General features: G+C 47.3%; 2 long non-coding RNA genes and 5 other non-coding genes across 7 annotated transcripts; 1 reads left to right on the top strand and 6 right to left on the bottom strand.

Annotated features, from left to right (window-relative positions):
- Positions 1-542: 542 nt before the first annotated feature.
- LOC139998804 (uncharacterized) lies at positions 543-7,075 on the bottom strand. The gene is made up of 4 exons (XR_011803756.1): positions 2,692-7,075; positions 2,549-2,605; positions 2,332-2,468; positions 543-2,198 (listed from the first exon to the last, which is right to left on the bottom strand). It is a non-coding gene; the product is annotated as an uncharacterized lncRNA (long non-coding RNA).
- A 6,111-nt stretch (positions 7,076-13,186) lies between these two features.
- LOC106016490 (uncharacterized) lies at positions 13,187-16,088 on the bottom strand. Its single transcript, XR_001189252.4, has 3 exons — positions 15,934-16,088; positions 15,207-15,396; positions 13,187-13,633 (listed from the first exon to the last, which is right to left on the bottom strand). It is a non-coding gene; the product is annotated as an uncharacterized lncRNA (long non-coding RNA).
- On the bottom strand, positions 14,654-14,725 carry TRNAA-UGC (transfer RNA alanine (anticodon UGC)). The gene has a single exon. It is a non-coding gene; the product is annotated as a tRNA-Ala (tRNA).
- On the bottom strand, positions 15,152-15,223 carry TRNAD-GUC (transfer RNA aspartic acid (anticodon GUC)). Its single transcript has one exon. It is a non-coding gene; the product is annotated as a tRNA-Asp (tRNA).
- TRNAF-GAA (transfer RNA phenylalanine (anticodon GAA)) lies at positions 15,477-15,549 on the bottom strand. Its single transcript has one exon. It is a non-coding gene; the product is annotated as a tRNA-Phe (tRNA).
- On the bottom strand, positions 16,040-16,111 carry TRNAD-GUC (transfer RNA aspartic acid (anticodon GUC)). Its single transcript has one exon. It is a non-coding gene; the product is annotated as a tRNA-Asp (tRNA).
- A 187-nt stretch (positions 16,112-16,298) lies between these two features.
- Positions 16,299-16,370, top strand: TRNAA-CGC (transfer RNA alanine (anticodon CGC)). Its single transcript has one exon. It is a non-coding gene; the product is annotated as a tRNA-Ala (tRNA).
- Positions 16,371-19,363: the final 2,993 nt, after the last annotated feature.

Raw genomic sequence — 19,363 nt, 5'->3', positions numbered from 1 at the left:
CCAACTCCCAACTCCCTTCCCCTCAAAGGGAGGCCCCAAAGACCCCCAAATGGAGGCCCCTAGAGTGTACAAGCAGCTCCCAACTCCCCCAGGCACAGGCACCCACCCCCCCCAAACACAAGCCACAAAGGTGTACAAACAGTCCAGACCCCCCTCTGAGACCCAGGCCCCTATAGTGTACAAGCAGCTCCCAACCACCCACAGATGCAGGCCCCAACCCCTCTCAAAAGTAGCTCCCCCCCCAGAGACAGGCCCCAAAGGTGTACAACCAGTTCCTAACCCCCCTGAGACACAGACCCCAACCCCCCAGACACAGGGCCCCAAATTCTACAAGCAACTCCCAACCCCTGCAAGGCAGGCCCCCTACCCTATATAAGCAGCTCCCAACCCCCCCCCCCCAGGGAGGCCCATAAGCCCCCCCCGAAACACAAGCCCCTACAGTGTACAAGCAGCTCCCAGACACCCCCAGATGCTGGCCCCAAAGGTGTACAAACAGCTCCCAACCCCCACAGAAACAGATTCCGACATTGTACAAACAGTTCCCAACCCCCTAGACACAGGCCCTAACCCCCCACAGACACAGGCCCCAAAGTTGTACTGCCTCCTCAAAATCCCCCCCAACACAGGCCCTTATATTGCACCAGCAACTCCAAACCCCCCACCCAGAGGCAGGCTCCAACTCTCCATGGACGCAAGCCCCGAAGGTGTACAACCAGCTCACAACCCCCCCCGAGACACAGGCCCCAAGCCCCCCACCAGACACAGGCCCTTACAGTATACAAGCAGCTCCCAACACCCCCCAGATGCAGGCCCCAAAGGTGTACAAACAGCCCCAACCCTCCCTCAAGATGCAGGCCCCTACAGTGTACAAGCAGTGTACAAACCCAAAACATTAAGATGCTCCAAACCCTATCCCGAAAACTTAGGATGCTCCAAACCCCATCCCAAAAACATTAGGACGCTCAAAGCCCTAACCCAAAAACTTAGGACACTCAAAGCCCTATCCTGAAAATATTAAGATGCTCAAAACCCTTTCCCAAAAACTCAGGACGCTCAAAACCCAAACCCCAAAAATTAAGATGCTCAAAACCCAAACCCCAAAAATTAGGATACTCAAAACCCTAGCCCTGGAGAACCTAACCTGAAAAAAAAATAATTAAGATCTTAAAACCTTAACTGTAAATAACTGACCAAAAATAAAACCCTAAGACCCTAACCCTAAAAAACGTATCAACACTACAACCCAAAAAGCTCTAAAACCCTAACACGCTAACCCTGAAACCCTTAAAACCCTAACCCCCAAATCCTTAAATTCCTAACCGTTAAAACTTCAACCCTAAAAACCTTAAAACCCTAAACATAAACCCTGAAACCCCTTACCCTGAAACCCAACCCTAGTGCCCTATCCCTGAAACCTTAAAACCCTGAATCAATCTGTAGCCAATAACATAGGCTGAATCGAGGATCTCACTACACCTTCAATGCTGCCGGGCCAGGGCGGACTGGCACCACGCAGCGGCGGCAGGGGGAGGGGGGCGGCGCAGGGCGGGCCAGCCAGAGCAACGCAGGGAGCCATCCCTCCCCCCAAACCAGAAACAGTAGTGAAAAACTACAGAACCGGGACCCAAAACCACGTGGAGCCAGGCTCCCAAACCGTACATGAGCACGAACACACACAAGCCAGAGACTGAGGGCCGTGATGGCTACCATCAAGAAAAGCAGACAACATCAAGGTCTTGAGAGAGATCAGCCTTTCCAAGTCCCAATGAAAGACAAAAACTGCTTCATTACTATCCCCTTGCCAACAATACATTTACGACCCATGATATGGTGCTCAGCAAGCACTGCAGAAGCCAACAACTATGGGAACAAGACCTGGTAATGGATACTATAGTACACAGAAACAACCATACACCATAGAACACATACTGGAACTGCCCTGACTGGCACATGCTAGGCTGAAAAGGATGATGAATCCATGGCCTCTTTACCCAGTTGTTACTGGATCCCGTTCCCCTGCTGCACTGATTTAAAAGCCATCCCCATGCACATACCACGCACATGCCAAGGTACAACCCCACCCAACACACAGACAGGGCATTTCAAGCAAAACTTAGCTTTAGGGATGGCTGGAAAGCAGGATTCCTCCTCAAGGCACGCGCAGGCTACATGAGATGGGGCTCCAGGCACCTCTTCACCTGAGGAAACACACTGCCATCAGGCACCGCCGTGCCAGACAAGCTTTTTCTGCCAGAACACCCTTCTCAGATGCCCTGCAGCATTCAAGTGGCCTGCTTTCCTGAGATTATAAAGACTGATGTTACAACCCACCTTGCCTGTGGCACCTGATGAACGGAAGAGAAAGCCACTGCAGCACTTGGAAACCATCCTTGCACATGCTGCTCCTTGTCACTCTCTGGCCTTATCTCATATCCTCAGTCACTTCTGTGGAGAGCCTGCCACGGCACCTGCAAATCAAGACAGACAACTTTCATAGTCACCTTGTGCTACTTGGTCGTTCTGCTCCAACCCAGCTCATGACCAGCACCTCTTCATACATAGCTCTTCAGAGTGCGGTTTGCTCCTTTGAGCCTGCGCGAGACACCTGTGAAAGAAAAAGAAAAGCATAGGCCGAGGCAGCATCCAAAGACACAGCACAGCTAGGTAAGTTACTCTCATCTGCTCCCTTACCTCTGCCCGCTTACCAGCCCCCGAGGCAGATGCTTCAATCTACCCTCTTCAAACAGCTACAACAGCTCTAAAAGACAAAGAGGGGATACTCAGAGTAACAGTGAGACCTACAACACAACTGCTACATCTGTTCCTCACTCACCTTGTCAGAGGCAGCTCTGGGTGTGACGTCCCAGATTGTACACTGCGTTACCTAACCCTTACCGTAGCCCTTACCCTAACCCTTCTTACCCTTACCATTACTCAAATCCTTACTCTTACCCTTTCCTTTAACCTTAACCTTACCCTTACCCTTAATGTTACACTTACCATTACCCTAACCCTTACACTTACTCTTACCCTAGCCCTTATCCTTACACTTACCCTAACCCTTATCCTTACATTTGCCCTTACCCTAACCCTTACCGTAACCCTTTCTCTAACCCTAACCCTTACCCTAAACATTACATTACATTTACACTTACCGTTACCTTTACCCTTACTGTTACCCTTACCCTTACACTTAACCTAAACCTAACCCTAAACCTTACCCCAACCCTTCCCCTTCCTCATACCCTTACCCTTACACTTAACCTAACCCTTACCCTTACACTTCCCCTAACTCTAACACATACCCTAACACTCTCCCTTACCCTTACACTAACCCTAACCCTTATCCTAATCCTTACACTTACCCTAACCCTTATCCTAAACCTTACCATTACCCAAACCCTTACCCTTAATCTAACCCTAAACCTGAACCTTACCCTTACCCTTACTTTTCCCCTTCCCCTTCACCTTACCCTTATTCTTAACCTAACCATTACCCTTACACTTCCCCTTACCTTAACATATACCCTAAAACTTACCCTTACCCTAACCCTTACTATTACCCTTGCCCTAATCCTTACTTTCACCCTTCCCGTTCCCCTAACCCTTACACTTACCCTTCCCCTTCCCCTAACCCTTACACTTACCCTTCCCCTTCCCCTAACCCTTACACTTACCCTAACCCGTATCCTAACACATACTCGTACCCTTACCCTAACCCTTACCCTTACCCTATCCATTACCCTTACCATAAACCTTACCCTAACCTTAACTCTAAGCCTTACCCTTATCCTTGCCCTTACCCTAACCCTTACCCTAACACTTATCCTTACCCTTACCATAAGCCGTACCCTAACACTTACTCGTTCACTTACCCTTACACTTACTCTAGCAATTACATATACCCTTATGCTTACCCTTACCATTAACCAAACCCTTACCCATACACTTACCCTTACAATTACCCTAACCCTTACACTTGCTTACCCTTATCCTAACACTTACCCTTACTCTTTCCCTTCCCCTAACTAACCCTTACCCTTTCTGCTACACTTACCCTGAACCTAAATCTAAACCTTACACTCTTACTCTAACCCTCACTCTTACCCTTACACTTACCCTAAACATTACCCTTACTCTTACCCTAACCCTAAACCTTACCCTTACTCTTACCCTTACACTAAAAATAACCCTTACAATTACCCTAACCCTTACCCTATCCCTTACCCAAACTCTTGCCCTTACACTAAGACTTACCCTAAGCCTAAACCTTGACCCACCCTTACCCTAATGCTTACATTAACCCTAACCCTTACCCTAAACCTTACCCTTACCCTTAACCTTACCCTTAACCTAACCCTTACACTTACCGTTTCCCTTACCCTAACCCTAAAATTAACCCTAACCCTTACCCTAATGCTTATCCTTACACTTACCCTAAACCTTACCCTTAACCTTACCCATCCTCTTTGTACTGAGTCTGGCTGGAATGTTAACTTTCCGGCAGCAGCCCATACAGTGCCATACTCTGTACTTGTAGCTGGAACAGCAGTGTTATCACACCAGTGTTGTGTCTACTGCTGAGCAGCAGTGGCTCAGCATTGGGCCTTTCTCTAACCCTCCTAGGGGGTGGGCAAAAAGTGAGGAGAGAAACATCACTAGGGCAGCTGACCTAAACCAATCAAAGGGATATTCCATACCATGTGATGTCACACTCAGCAATAAAAGGTGGAAACAGGAAGAAGAGGGGAGGGGTGGGCTCTCGTTGGGAAAATGTCGGTCCTCCTCTTGAACACCGGCTGTGTGAGTTGAGGCCTTGCTTCAAGGACGTGGTCAATCATCGCTCATTTGTGGGTAGTAGAGAGTAATTCCTTTCCTCTGCACTTCCATATAGCCTTCATTTATTTTGTTTGTTTGTTTTCCTCCCTTCTTTTTATTTTTTCCTTTTCCCCTTTCCCTTTTTATTTCCCCTTAGTTAAATTGTTTAGTTCATGGTAGTCTTTATTTAATTATTATAATTATTTCCCTTTAATTAAATTATCCTTATCTCAGCCCATGAGTTGTTCTTTGCTTTGCTTCTCCCCCTCCTCATCTAGAAGAGGGGGAGTGAGAGAGCAGTTGTGGGGTTTAGCTGCCCAGCACGGTAAAACCACCACACTCTTACACTTACCCTTACCCTTGTCCTTACCCTAACACTTACCCTTACCCTTAACCTTAACCTAACCCTTACCATAAAGATTACCCTTACACTTCAGCTAAATCTACCCTTAACCTTACCCTTACCCATCCTCTTACCCTTTCCCCTCCCCTTCTACTTCTGCTTAACCTAACCCTTACCCTTTCACTTCCTCTTACTCTAACATGTACCCTAACACTTAGCCTTAACCTTACCCTAACACTTACTCTTACCCATATGCTTAATCTTACCCTTATTCTTACTTTCACACTTACCCTTAACCTTACCCTAACCCTTACCCTTACTCTTACACTAAACCTAATCCTTACCGTAACACCTACACTAACACTTCCCCTTCCCCTAACCCTTCCCCTTCGCCTTACCCTTATACTTCCCCTTCCTCTAACATATACCCTAACTCTTACCCTTACCCTAACACTTACTCTTACCCTTACAATTACCCTTACCTTAATCCTTAGTTTCACCCTTACCCTTACGCTTACCCTTACAATAACCCTAACCCTTACCCTAATCCTTACCCTTACACTTATCATAACCCGTACCCTAACACTTACACATACCCTTACCCTTACCATTAATGTTACCCTTACCCTTACGCTTACCCTAACCCTGACCCTTACCCTTAACATTTCCTTTACCCATACCCTTACTCTTACCCTTAACGTTTCCTTTACCCATACCCTTACTCTTACCCTTACACTTAACCTTACCCTAACCCTTACACTTGCCCTTGCCCTCATCCTTACCCTTTCCGCTACCCTTACGCTAAATCTAAATCTTACAATTACCCTTACCCTAACCCTCAACCTTAACCTTACCCATACCCTTACTCTTTCCTTAGCCTTAGCCTTAAACTTACCCTTACCCTAACCCTTACCCTAAACCTTAACCTTACCCTTACACTAAACCTAACCCTTACCGTTACACTTAACATATCCCCTAACCTAACAGTTACTCGTACCCTATCCATTACCCTTACCCTAGCCCTTACTCTTACCCTTATGCTAACACCCTAACCCTTGCCCTTTCCCTAACCCTAACACTTACCCTAAACCTAAACCTTACCCCAACCCTTACCCTATCCATTATCCTTACACTTACCCTTACACTAAACCTTACCCTATCTGTTACCCTAACCCTTACCCTTATCCTTGCACTTTCCCTAACCCTAACCGTTAACCTTACCCTAACCCTTACCCTTACCCTAAACTTAAACCTTACCCCAACCCTTACCCTTACCCTATCCGTTACCCTTACACTAAACCTTACCCTATCCATTACCCTAAGCCTTACCCTTAGCCTTACCATAAGACGTACCCTTACACTTACTCGTACACTTACCTTTACACGTACCCTAGCAATTACTCGTACCCTTACCCTTAACCTTATCCTTACCCTTACACTTACCCGTACACTTTCCCTTACAATTACCCTAACCCTTACACTTGCATTTACCCTTACCCTCACGATTACCCTTCTCCTAACACTTAACCTTACCCTTACCCTAACCCTTACCGCTACACTTACCCTTACACTAAACCTAACCCTTACTCTTATGCTTACACTAACCACAACCCTTACACTTACCCTAACCCTTACCTTTACCGTTACCCTTAACATAACCCGTACCCTAACACTTACTCGTACCCTTCCCCTAACTCTTACCCTTACACTATCCCTTGCCCTTGCCCTAACACTTACCCAAACCCTAAACCTTACCCTAACACTTACCCTAACCATTACATTAACCCTAACCCTTATCCTAAACCTTACCATTACCCTTAACCTACCTCTTACCCTTACCGTTTCCCTCACCCTAACCCTTACCCTAACGCTTATCCTTACACTTACCCTAACCCTTACCCTTACCCTTAACCTTACCCATCCTCTTACCTTTACCATTACCCTTACCCTTTCCACTACACTTACCCTTACCCTAAATCTAAACCTTACACTTATCCATACCCTTACTCTTACCTTATCCTTACCCTAACCCTTACCCTTATCTATACACTTACCCTAAACATTACCCTTACCCTTACTCATACACTAAACCTAACCCTTTCCCTTACACTTTAACCATAACCCTTACACTTACCATTACTCTTAACATAACTCGTACCCTAACACTTACTCGTACCCTTCCCCTAACTCTTGCCCTTACCCTAACACTTACCCTAACCCTAAACCTTACCTCAACCCTAACCCTAGCCCTTATCATAAAGCTAACCCTTACACTTACCCTTATCATAACCTGTACCCTAACACTTACACATACCCTTACACTTACCCTTACACTTATTCTAACCCTTACCCTAACGCTTATCCTTACAGTAACCCTGTTGCCTTCAGGGGGCAGTGGCGACCTGGTTCAGGAACGGCACGGCGACCAACCCCAGGCCGCTTGGTCCATCAGCTCACAGACACCAATGTGGTGGATGGCAAATGGCGTTTATTGTCGAGTCACATGGGCTTATATACCCGAGGCCCATAGCGTCACTTCCGCTTGCTTACATCACAGGCCACACGCTACTGTCCATCAAGGGAGGGGTCCACCTTTCCGTACAGCACGACATCTTCCGGCCGCCAGACCCTAACTACCCACATAACCCAAACCCTTACCCTTAACCTTACCCATCCTCTTACCCTTACCGCTACACTTACCCTTACCCTAAATCTAAACCTTACACTTACCCATACCCTTACTCTTACCTTACCCTTACCCGTATCCATACACTTCTGTGATTCTGTTCAGGACTTACCCTAAACCTTACCCTTACACTAAACCTAACCCTTACCATTACTCTTAACATAACTCGTACACTAACACTTACTTGTACCCTTCCCCTAACTCTTACCCTTACCTTTGCCCTAAACTTTGCCCTTATCCTTGCCCTTACCCTAACACTTACCCAAACCCTTGCCCTTACCCTAACCCTAAACCTTATCTCAACCCTCACCCTAACCCTAAAATTAACCCTTACCCTAAGGCTTATCCTTACACTTACCCTTAACCTTACCCTTACCCTTAACATAACCCTAACCCTAAACCTTACCACAACCTTTACCCTTACCCTAAACCTTACCCTTAACTTTAGCCTTACCCTAAACCTAACCCTAGCCCTTAACATAAAGCTAACCCTTACACTTACCCTAACCCTTACCCTTATCATAACCCGTACCCTAACACTTACACGTACCCTTACACTTACCCTAACCTTTACCCTTTCTGCTACACTTACCCTTACCCTAAATCTAAACCTTACACTTACCCTTACACTAACCCTTTGCCTTACCCTTAGCCAAACCCTTACCCTAACCCTTACCCTAACCCTTACCCTAACCCTTACCCTAACCCTTACCCTAACCCTTACCCTAACCCTTACCCTAGCTACCACTGTTGCAGAGTCACAGAATGGTTTGGGTTGGAAGGGACCTCAAAGATGAGCTCCCCTGCCAGGGGCAGGAACACCTCCCACCCGACCAGGATCCTCAAAGCCTCATCCAGCCTGGCCTTAAACATTTTGAGGGTTGGAGCATTCACAGCTTCTGGGAAACCTGTTCCAGTGCCTCTAAGTAAAGAACTTCTTCCTGATGTGTAATCTAAGCTGGCTCTCTTTTGGTTTAAAGCTATTCCCCCTTGTCCTATCACTATTCCCCCTGGGGAGTTCCTCCCCACCTTTCCTGTAGGCCCCTGTTAGGTACTGAGGGGCTGCTATAAGGTATCCCCACAGCTTTCTCTTCCCCAGGCTGAACAACCTTAACTCCCTAATCCTGTCAGTGTAGGAGTGAGGCTCCAGCCCCTTGGTCATCTTTTTGGCCCTTCTCTGGACTCATTCTAGTAGGCCCATGTCTTTCTTGTGCTGGGGGCCCCAGAGCTGACCACAGTGCTCCAGGTAGGGTCTCAAAAGCAGTAAGATCTTGAAATCATTTTCTCCAGGCAGTAAGCAGTTTAAGTTTGCTCACACAGCAGCAGTACTGCTCACCACAGCTGAAATATACTCTCAATCCTGGGTGCTTGTAAGAGGCATGAATGCCTTACGCCAAATTCTAAACCAAGTGCAGGTGTGAGATTGTGATGCCTGTCCTGGCTTGTGCAGGTAGAAAGGGAAAGCCCATTTCCCCTGTCCCCACCCTGAGGAAAAGCCTCTTCCCCTCCAGCCCCAAGCAGAAGGGAAAGACTGTTCCCCTCTGGCCCCAGCCATGAGGAGAACTCCCAACCCCAAGGAAAAGCCCCTTCTCCTCCGGCCCCAACCCTGAGGAAAAGCCCCTTCTTCACGACTCTGAGGAAGAGGTCCTTACCCTCTGAGGCGCGGGGGCCCAGTGGGAGTCGCTGCCTGGGGTCAGCCTCCAGGTCCGGGGTCCTGGTGGGAGTCGCCACCTAGGGTCCACCGTGGACCCTGGGCCCTGGCGGGTTTCATTTCCCGAGGGCCGCCACGGGGTTCGGGGGCCCGGCAGGAGTCAGATTCCTGGGTCCAATGCAGGGCCTGGTGGGAATCACCACCTGGAGTTGGACACGGGGCCCAGGGGTCCAGCAGGTATCACCGCCCCAGGTCTGCCACTCGTCACGGGGGCCCGTCGGGAGTCGCAGGACATTAGTGGGTTTACGTGGCAAGGTTTTTGTAGCAGAGAGATACTCTGTGAGAAGAATATAGAAGCTGCCCCACGTCAGGTAAGAGCCCCACTGCTGACCAGAGCTGAGCCAATAAGTGACATTGGTTGCACCTTAGTAAGAGCATATTTAAGACGGAGGCGGGGGGGGGGGGGGGGGGAACGCTGCACCACACAGCAGCTGGCAGAGTGAGAGAAGAACAGCCTTGCAGGCACCAAGGTCAGTGAAGGACGGGGAGAGGTGCTCCAGGTGCTGGAGCAAAAGTCCCCTGGGACTTTTGGTGAGGACCATGGAAATGAGACCACGCAGAAACAGGTAACATGGCAGGAGCTTCTGCCCATGGGGGACCCAGGTTGGAGCAGTTTACTCCTGAGGGATGGACCCCGTGCTATGGACCCGTATCTGGAGCAGTTCTTGAAGAGCTGCCTGTGGGAAGCCCACACCAGATCAGTTCACCAAGGACTGCATCCTGTGGGAGGGACCCCACAGAACAGGGGACAAGGATGACTGAGGAGTGGCAGAGTAGAAGTGCTATAGACTGACCATAACCCCCATTCCCCTGTGCCAGTCAGGGGGGAGGAGGTGGGAGGTGGAAGAGGGTGGATGGGGGGGGTGGGAGGGGAGAAAGGTGCTTCTGGTTTCTTTGTTCTGTTTCTCATTTCTCTAGCTTGTTAGTAATAAGCAATAAATATTATCTCCCTATGCTGAGTCTGTTTTGCCCATCATGATAGTTACTGTGTGATCTCCTCATACTTACCTCAACCCTGTAGCCCTTTCCATTGTATTTTATCCCTGTTCCTCTTTGAGAAGAGGGAGTGAGGGAGCAGTTGTGGTGGAGCTTGGCCACCCACCTGAGTAAAACCACCACAGTCCTTTGTGGCGCCCAACGTGGGGCTCGAGGAATGTGAGATAAGGATGATAGTTCAGAAAAGTAATGGGCAAAACATGGACTGGATGATTGTTATGAATGTAAAAGTTATGACAAAATTTAAAAAAGCAGTAATTCTGAAGGAATATGTTTCATGCTAGTGTGGTGAAGGGACAAGGGGTGTTGTGATGATGTTGGCAGCGCCCAGGCGCTGCCGTGGGGCCCCAGGAGTTCTGCGGCATAGGTGCCAGGCACTGCTGTGAAGCCCTGGGGCTGGCGCCCTGGCTCCTCCCCATGGCCCCGGGGAGTCAGGGCCAGTGTACCGGGCACCCAGCAGTCTGGGTACTGCCCACTGGAATTTGGAGCAACAAGTTTTTCAGAGGACCCCTTTTTTCCTTTTTTTTTTTTTTTTTTTTCCTCGTTGCAACTCACATACCCATGCCTCTAGTGTCCTGGTAGATTTTCCATCCCTTTTTCTGAAGTCCTCTCCATGGTCACGTAGGTAAAACCCAGGGTGACACAGTGTGTGTACCCACTATATTGTCTTCCTTGCACAGAAGGATGCTTACCCCTGATAGCTGAGACACTTGTTTGTACAGGTGGGGAGGAAGATCAGTTCTTTTTAAGTTGGTGGACATCTGAAAGTTTCGCCACAGTGGAGTTGCAGGCCTATAGGGAAGAGGACAGGCTTTCTTCGTACTGCTTTTGACTTACCTATTGTGAGAATGCCATTTCTCTTATGAACAGCACATTCTCACAATTTCCACTTAGTGAAAGTAACAATCATGCCACTACTATCTATCCAGATCTGTTTCTACTTACCACAAGGCAAAATTTGAATTCACATTATGGCACCTTTTTCATACAGCCTATTGTTTTTAAGTATTTAAGATGGAACATTCTTCAAAGTTAGTCTTACCTGTATGCATTTGAGCTTCTGAGGTTTTTTGTTTTGTTTTGTTTTGTTTTAGGTCTGGGAAGGAAGCTTCGAATCCATGTATGTAATTTCACTGTAAACAGACAAGTTGAAGGAAGTACTCAAACTCCTCAACATTAAACAGCTATGGAACCCAGGAACACTACTTAACTGCTGGCTTCTGAATTTGAGTCACTTCCAAACTGCTTCACAGTGAAGTCGTACCACCAGATTTTTATTGTACTGAGAAGGCACCACCAACGTAGCTAGCTCATAGGGTCTCCAGAAGTATTTCACAGAGATGGTAGAAAACATGAAGAAAAAGCAGCGTACTGGGGAACACTGAGTCCATTTCACCACAAGAAAAAACACTCTACATAACACAAGCCTCAGACTCCCCTTTGATAGACCACTACCACCACCACCTCCTCCTCATGCTGCCTATGTAGCAAAAGTCAAAATGATCCACATCTGTCAGATTTCACTTAACAAGGGTGGAGCCAAGAGACATTGTGGAATAGGCTTGTATACCTGGCTTCAGTGTTTTAAGGGCTATTGCTCCTTATCACTAATAGAAATAACTTGACAAGGGGCTTAGTGGTTAGAGTTGACCTAATGAATTAATTGCAAAAGGTGCACAAGGGTCATATTTCTGTTAGTCATTCTGTGAGGAAAATTAGTACAGAGCCTGATAAATAAATAAATGAATAAAAGAAAAAAGAAAATGACCTTAAAGGCAAAATTCACAGATTTTCATCTAGTCTGTTCGCCCACGTGCCCAGTGATAGGAGGAGGGGGAATGGGCTAAAGTTGTGCTAGGGGAGTTTTAGGTTGGATATTAGGAAGAACTTCTTTACCAAAAGGGTTGTTAGGCATTGGAATGGGCTGCCCAGGAAAGTGGTCGAGTCACCATCCTTGGAGGCGCCAAAAAAACTGCCAAAAAGTAATGTATCTACAAGTTAGTTTTACATGTTGGCATTATTACTTGTCTGGTCTTGCGTTCAGGGCTTGATCTATTTGGGGGGTGACATGTAATGTCATGCAAGGTTGTTTGGTTGTATGACTGACAACATGACTTTAAAATTTGGAACTGTTTGTATAGAAGCAAAATACAGAAGAGTATACTATCCCCAAGGAAAACGTAGAAACTACATGTTGCTTTTCGGGTTTAAAGTTAAAAGATGTAAGCATCTGTTAAGGTGTAAGAAAAAGTGTAATCAGCTGAGCACAATTCTTTTGTATACAGGAACATTTTCCTCTCCAATTTCCAACTTGGTGTGCAACATTTTTCATCATACTCTTAGATCAGGATTCTGATTCTAACACTGGTTTCTAGTGCAAATTTCTAGACAAGAGAGAAGCAAACCAGTCCTGACTGCTTTGAATGAGATGGAGATAGACAACAAATGTAAATGAAGAAAATAAACCTGTAGGAATGTTTTCAAATAACTGTCATTGTCCAAAAGCTTTAAATTGGTTGAATCCTTGAAAGTTAATTAATATAAGTTCAGGTTGCATCACTGAATTTGAAGTAGTAAGATAGACTTGCACCATTGTTGCAGGAAGAACGGCCGAAGTCATGACACACTACAATACGGTCATATCATGCTCTCTCTTTATTACCTAAATAGTCTGACTCTTATAGCAAATTTAGCAGGGGCGGATAGAGTTTCACACAAGATTATTGGTTGAAAGCACTCAGAGAAACAACTGCAAGAAAACAACCCCACCTGGAAGAAAACAACCCCTTTGTGATTAGCAGTCACGTAGTGTAGTCCTTGAAGGAAGTGCCAGCTGCTTGCAACAATATTTTTAATTCCTCAGTCGGGCGATAAGAAAACATCGTCATGGGAATTCCTCGTAGTCGTCCTGGTATCTTGGTTTGCTCAGCTGCAGCAAGTCATGGCCTCCTTGCTGTTTCAAAAATTCCTCAACACACCATTGCAGAGCCTCAGTCAAAATTTAAATTGGCACTGCCTCTAACTTCACAAAAATGGAATAGAAAAGCACATCTTTCTACCATGTCAGCCACTGGCAGACCTAGAGAAAGAAAAAACAAAAGTTGTTAAAAAGTAATTTATTTATTTATTTATTTATTTATTTATTTATTTATTTATTAGGACATTTCACTGAATATGTAATATTAAGTAGTAACCAGACAACAAATGAAAGGGAAGATGAAACAGTAGAAGGTCCTTGCATGGGCTTAATTTACATGGCAATTGACATCAACCACAATCTGCAATGATTTATAATATACCCTTGAGACAGAAAAATAGGGTTCCCTTATCATGTAAGGGTAGTGCAATCCCTCTCAAAATATGAGAGTCTGGGGGTACATGACTGAGTACTGAAAATCTTAAGACTAGGCAGCACCGAAGTCAATTGAGAAGGGAGGATGAATCTCTCTGGATGTTCACGTAACAGAAAGGAAACTCAGATTTTAGCCCTAAGCAACTATTTTTAGAGACAGGCTGGGAACTGGTTCTTTTTGAGCTGGGGACAATTTCAGCATCCTCAAAGCTAAAGAAACAGTTGACTGCTTTGTCAAATCATGTTCCTGGCAAAAAAATTCTGGGGACCAGATCTGGTGGCCAAACTCCCCAAAAAACTCTCGCAACCATCTTAGCTGGTGAGTACAGGAACCTGACATGTCCTGGCTATTTTTGCCTTCTCCTTTGTCTGTTTCTGGGAGTGTGGTGCAGAGAGCCCTGAAGCAGCTCCTTTCTGCTTACAGGGTTGCGTGGAGACAAGCAACGGGGCTGTGGCGGTGTCAGGCAGGGCGAGCAGTGCAGCATCCCCCCACATTTCAGGGTTTGGTGCCTTTTGGGCTGCTCTGTATCCCGCAGGGCCACGGTTTGGCAACGAAAAACATGAGAGAGGTGTGAAAATCTTGTGTTTGCATAGTCCTGAGAAGACAAAAGAGCCATCTTGTGCCACCGTGGGCCTTTCCAGGCTGCACGTTCAGGTTGCAGAGATTTCCTTCGGTGAGTGTGACATGGCAACCGTAACCGCAGGTAAGATAAGGGGGGAAAAAAGATGAAAAGGAAACCGCACTCTTGGAGATGCCGGGGATTGAACCCGGGACCTCATACATGCAAAGCATGCGCTCTACCGCTGAGCTACATCCCCCTGCCTCGCTTTCACCATCCTGCCTGGAAGCCTGGTCCGTGAATGCCGAGCTACCCTGGCGGGCACCCAGTGCCTGGTCCCACCCCAGGGAGCGGCCGCTGCTCTCCCCTGCTCCCTAGGGAGTCACCGGCAGGGCCGGGGCACATCTGGCTGCATCGGACGGGACTTCCCCGTGGAGCGGGTGTGCGCTTCGTTAATTCAACGGGTGGAGAAAGGGGCGACGGGAAGTGCGTGGGGGGAATAGGATTGGCAGTGAGATCCATGGGCTTGTCCCCCCGAGATCCCTGGGGCTGCTGGGCCCTGGGTCAGGCTGCGAGTGGCACGCAGCAGCGCAGCACACGTTTATGTATTTATTTATTTCTCCGTCTTTGGAAACTGGAAAAGTTCAGGAGGAAAAAAAATCAATAGCTTCAGAAAATGTATAATCTCCCCGTCGGGGAATCGAACCCCGGTCTCCCGCGTGACAGGCGGGGATACTCACCACTATACTAACGAGGACAACACATACCATTGCCCCCGCGGGACACCTCACCATCAAGCCAGCCGCTGCCCAGGCACCCACCGCGTCCTGCTGCTGTCCCTGCCGGGAATGGCCTGCAAACCCGACCCGAAGTAGACCTTCCCTCGACCGGGAACGGGCTACAGCCCCGGTCGGCGGCAGAGAGATTCACCTGGGTAAGAAAAGGGGAAGAAAAAGAAAAAAGAAAAAAGAAAAAGAAAAAAGAAAAGAAAAAAAAAAAAAAAAAAAGCCTGCCGAAACCCGGGATCGAACCAGGGACCTTTAGATCTTCAGTCTAACGCTCTCCCAACTGAGCTATTTCGGCTCTCTTAAACGCTTTTCTTGGCCACAAATATGATGCCACCCAGCACCCGTGGGTGTCCTGGCTGCAGCCCTGTTCTGCCGCGAACATGCGGAGGGCGCTCACTCGCAGCAGCGGCTGCTGCCTGCGGGACGGAGTTTGCCGTGCAGCTCTGGGCTTTCCCCGCCTGTCTGCAGTGCTCTGCTAAACCCAGAAGAGCAGGGGTGGGTCCCCTAGCACCCCACAGTAAAAGCCAGAGGGGTGCCCGCAGGGCGGCTGCAGCCCGCTTCCCCTGGCAAAACAAACAAACAAACAAACAGACAAAAACTTGCAAAAAGTATGCTCGGTTTTTCCAATCTTGAGGTGCAAAACAGACAAACGCTGGCCTACAACCCCAGCCTTACTTACTAGCGATCGAGTGAGGATCCCTGGAGAAAGCATGTTCTTCCCCGTCCCACTAAGTAACGGCCTCGGTCACATTGCACCACCACCGCCGAGCACAAAACAGCACAACCTCCCCGTCGGGGAATCGAACCCCGGTCTCCCGCGTGACAGGCGGGGATACTCACCACTATACTAACGAGGACAGTAGCTACATGGGAAAGTTCTCCCCGGGTGCCACTATAAGGCCGGAGCGCTGCAGGCCTCCGCTCCCTGGCCCGGCCGTGCTGCTGGGTGCAGGGGGCGGCGAGGAGCAGAGGCGGCAGGGCTGCACGGCGCTGTGGACGCTGGATGAGCTATGTCTACACTGCTGGGAGAGCGCTAAGTATGAAGGGGATGTAGCTCAGTGGTAGAGCGCATGCTTTGCATGTATGAGGCCCCGGGTTCAATCCCCGGCATCTCCACTTTTCATTTTTCTCCCAGTATGTCGTGTAAAGCTTGTTCTGAAGCTAGTTGCTTGTCGAGTTTCCAAGTATCTATAATCTTAGCTTTGTCGTGTGTAAATAGGTTCGATGCCTGTGGCTGTCGCTACAGACCATGGTGTTGCAGCATCTGACACACACACACACAGCTACAACACAGTATTTGCCTTCTTGCTGTGGTGGTTTTACCGTGCTGGGCAACTAAACCCCACAACTGCTCTCTCACTCCCCCTCCTTTAGATGAGGAGGGAGAGAAGCAAAGCAAAGAACAACTCACGGGTTGAGATAAGGATAATTTAATTAAAGGGAAATAATTATAATAATTAAATAAAGACTACCATGAACTAAACAATTTAACTAAGGGGAAATAAAAAGGGAAAGGGGAAAAGGGAGGGGAAAAGGGAAAATAAAAAGAAGGGAGGAAAACAAACCAACAAAATAAATGAAGGCTATATGGAAGTGCAGAGGAAAGGAATTGCTCTCTACTACCCACAAATGAGCGATGATTGACCACATCCTTGAAGCAAGGCCTCAACTCACACAGCCGGTGTTCAAGAGGAGGACCGACATTTTCCCAACGAGAGCCCACCCCTCCCCTCTTCTTCCTGTTTCCACCTTTTATTGCTGAGTGTGACATCACATGGTATGGAATATCCCTTTGATTGGTTTAGGTCAGCTGCCCTAGTGATGTTTCTCTCCTCACTTTTTGCCCACCCCCTAGGAGGGTTAGAGAAAGGCCCAATGCTGAGCCACTGCTGCTCAGCAGTAGACACAACACTGGTGTGATAACACTGCTGTTCCAGCTACGAGTACGGCACTGTATGGGCTGCTGCCGGGAAAGTTAACATTCCAGCCAGACCCAGTACACTTGCTCAAAAACAAAAAGCTGATATTTCTGTAGCATTACATATCCCTACCGCTTGTATCTTGGCCTGCAGTGTCTGGCACTGATGGCAGTTCCTGGGGGGCTGGTGAGTTGCTGCCCGCACCTTTCACATTGCAGTGTTACAAACAGCAGCAAATTAATACAGTGCAAGCAGGCAGGCTAGAAAAGTTGAAGAGTAGGTGAAAGGAAAGGGGAACTTGAGCTGCACATTTTCACACGAAGCTTGAACAGTCTGCTTGTACTGAAATTTAAGGACACGGCTGTCCAGACACGTTCAGAGTTTAGCTCTCCATTCCTCTCAGCTTCAAACTACTGCATCATACCAAGCCTAAACAATGGTTCCCATGCCCTTGGACACAAAAGTTGTAATAAATGGCTCAGTCTTTAAAATAGGACTATAATCAAAATTTACAATTTATTAAAGGAGTAGAGGTAAGCAAACAGCGCTGGGTGCGCCAGGAGTCTCTGCTCCACCAAGACGCACACCAGTTACATCAAGCAGCTGATTTTTATGCTCCTAGACTAATACATATTCATTACTACTACTAGGAAAGGCAGGGTTATTATAATTAGTTCCTGGAATCCAAACCCTCTCACTGGTGCATGCATTATCAGTCTCCAGTGGTCCCTCTGGGGGTCTCTCGTGCTGAAGGCTCGTTGTCTTCCTCCCTCTTGTCCTTCTCCTTTGTCTAACTTGGCTGTATGTCAGAGACTTGTGCAGCGTCCCCTGCAAGCTTTGTCTTTTAGTTGTTCTTCAGCTCTCCCCGTCTCCTTAATCTCCTGGCCAGATATCAGAGACTTGCATAGTGTCCCATGCAGTAGTCATAATAATTAGCAGTTATTCTGAAACCCCCCAGATATCAGAGACTTCAAGGAAAAGCCCTTGAAGGGAAAAGCATTTCCCTTCAAGCTCTCTATTGACATGAATTGCTAAAACATTCCTTTGCAAGATACAAGAATTATATACATTAACCACTCTGTTTTTCTTAGACTTGTGGTTATACAAGGGTATGTAAAACAGAAGGTCACATTCATCATACCATGCGGCCCTAGCATTGTTCTATACTGACACGAATCAGACGAACATATTTCACAAAGTGAACTGGGTAGAATTTACCCCACAGGGGGAGTCAGCACAGGCAGTCAGCAGGAACAACCACAAACGCATGGCTAAAATGCAGAGTAGATTTATTCTCGTTACTTCACCAGACAGGGGATCCCCAAAGCAACACCCAAGTACAGGCACACAAGTGGGGATGTAGGAACTCTAAGATGGGTCCATGCTAGGAGAGAACCAGCCTGTTCCCCTGTTTATCAAGGGTTTGCACAGGCACGGTTTTTACCACTGTGCTGTGATCCTTGCTGTGCTTCTTTGATCTCCTCTGTACCAAGGCTGGGAGCTCAAGCGTGTCTGATAGCACGCCTCCGAGTCCATCAAACACCTCTGTTATCTGTGCACAGATGTGCTACTTGCCAAACACACAGAGCACAAACAGCAGTGGGTACAATCATGTGCTTTCCTACATTACTTACGTGCAGACTTTATTCACACTTAAGTGACATTGCAGCTGGAAATATTTACAATCCTCCTTGCCAATCTTCACGTTTAATCCACTCCTCCCAACACCACTGCTGTGCACATTCCTGTGATGAAGGATGTCACCTGAGTGTCTATTCACGGCACTTGCCCAGCCAGTCCATGGAACAGGTGCATCTCATCCTTTTCCTTACCACCACAAAACCACAGAAAATAATATCAAAGCTTATTTAAAAAAAAACAATCCACCCTGTAATCATGTTTTACACTGTTATACAGAATAGTTTAAACAACTGCTTGGACTGCAGGACTGCTGTCTGTGCTAAGGACTAAAAAGGTCTGTTTTGTATCCAATAGCTCTCTAGATTGCTAAATGTACAAACCGTGTGGGTCTGCAACAGCTTGCTCATATTTAAAACATCTGTCTGCACAAGATTACTATTGCTTAAAGCTTCTTTCATAGCCAACACCTGTTACCTGATTTGATTTTGATAATACACTGGTATTTTGGCTGTCACTGAGCAGTACTCACGCAGCATCAAGGCTTTCCTT

This window comes from Anas platyrhynchos, chromosome 16 (genome assembly GCF_047663525.1).
Source record: "Anas platyrhynchos isolate ZD024472 breed Pekin duck chromosome 16, IASCAAS_PekinDuck_T2T, whole genome shotgun sequence".
NCBI classification, from domain to species: domain Eukaryota; kingdom Metazoa; phylum Chordata; class Aves; order Anseriformes; family Anatidae; genus Anas; species Anas platyrhynchos.
The sequence above is the reverse complement of the archived record's forward strand: the minus strand, read 5'-3'. Positions and strand labels throughout refer to the sequence as shown.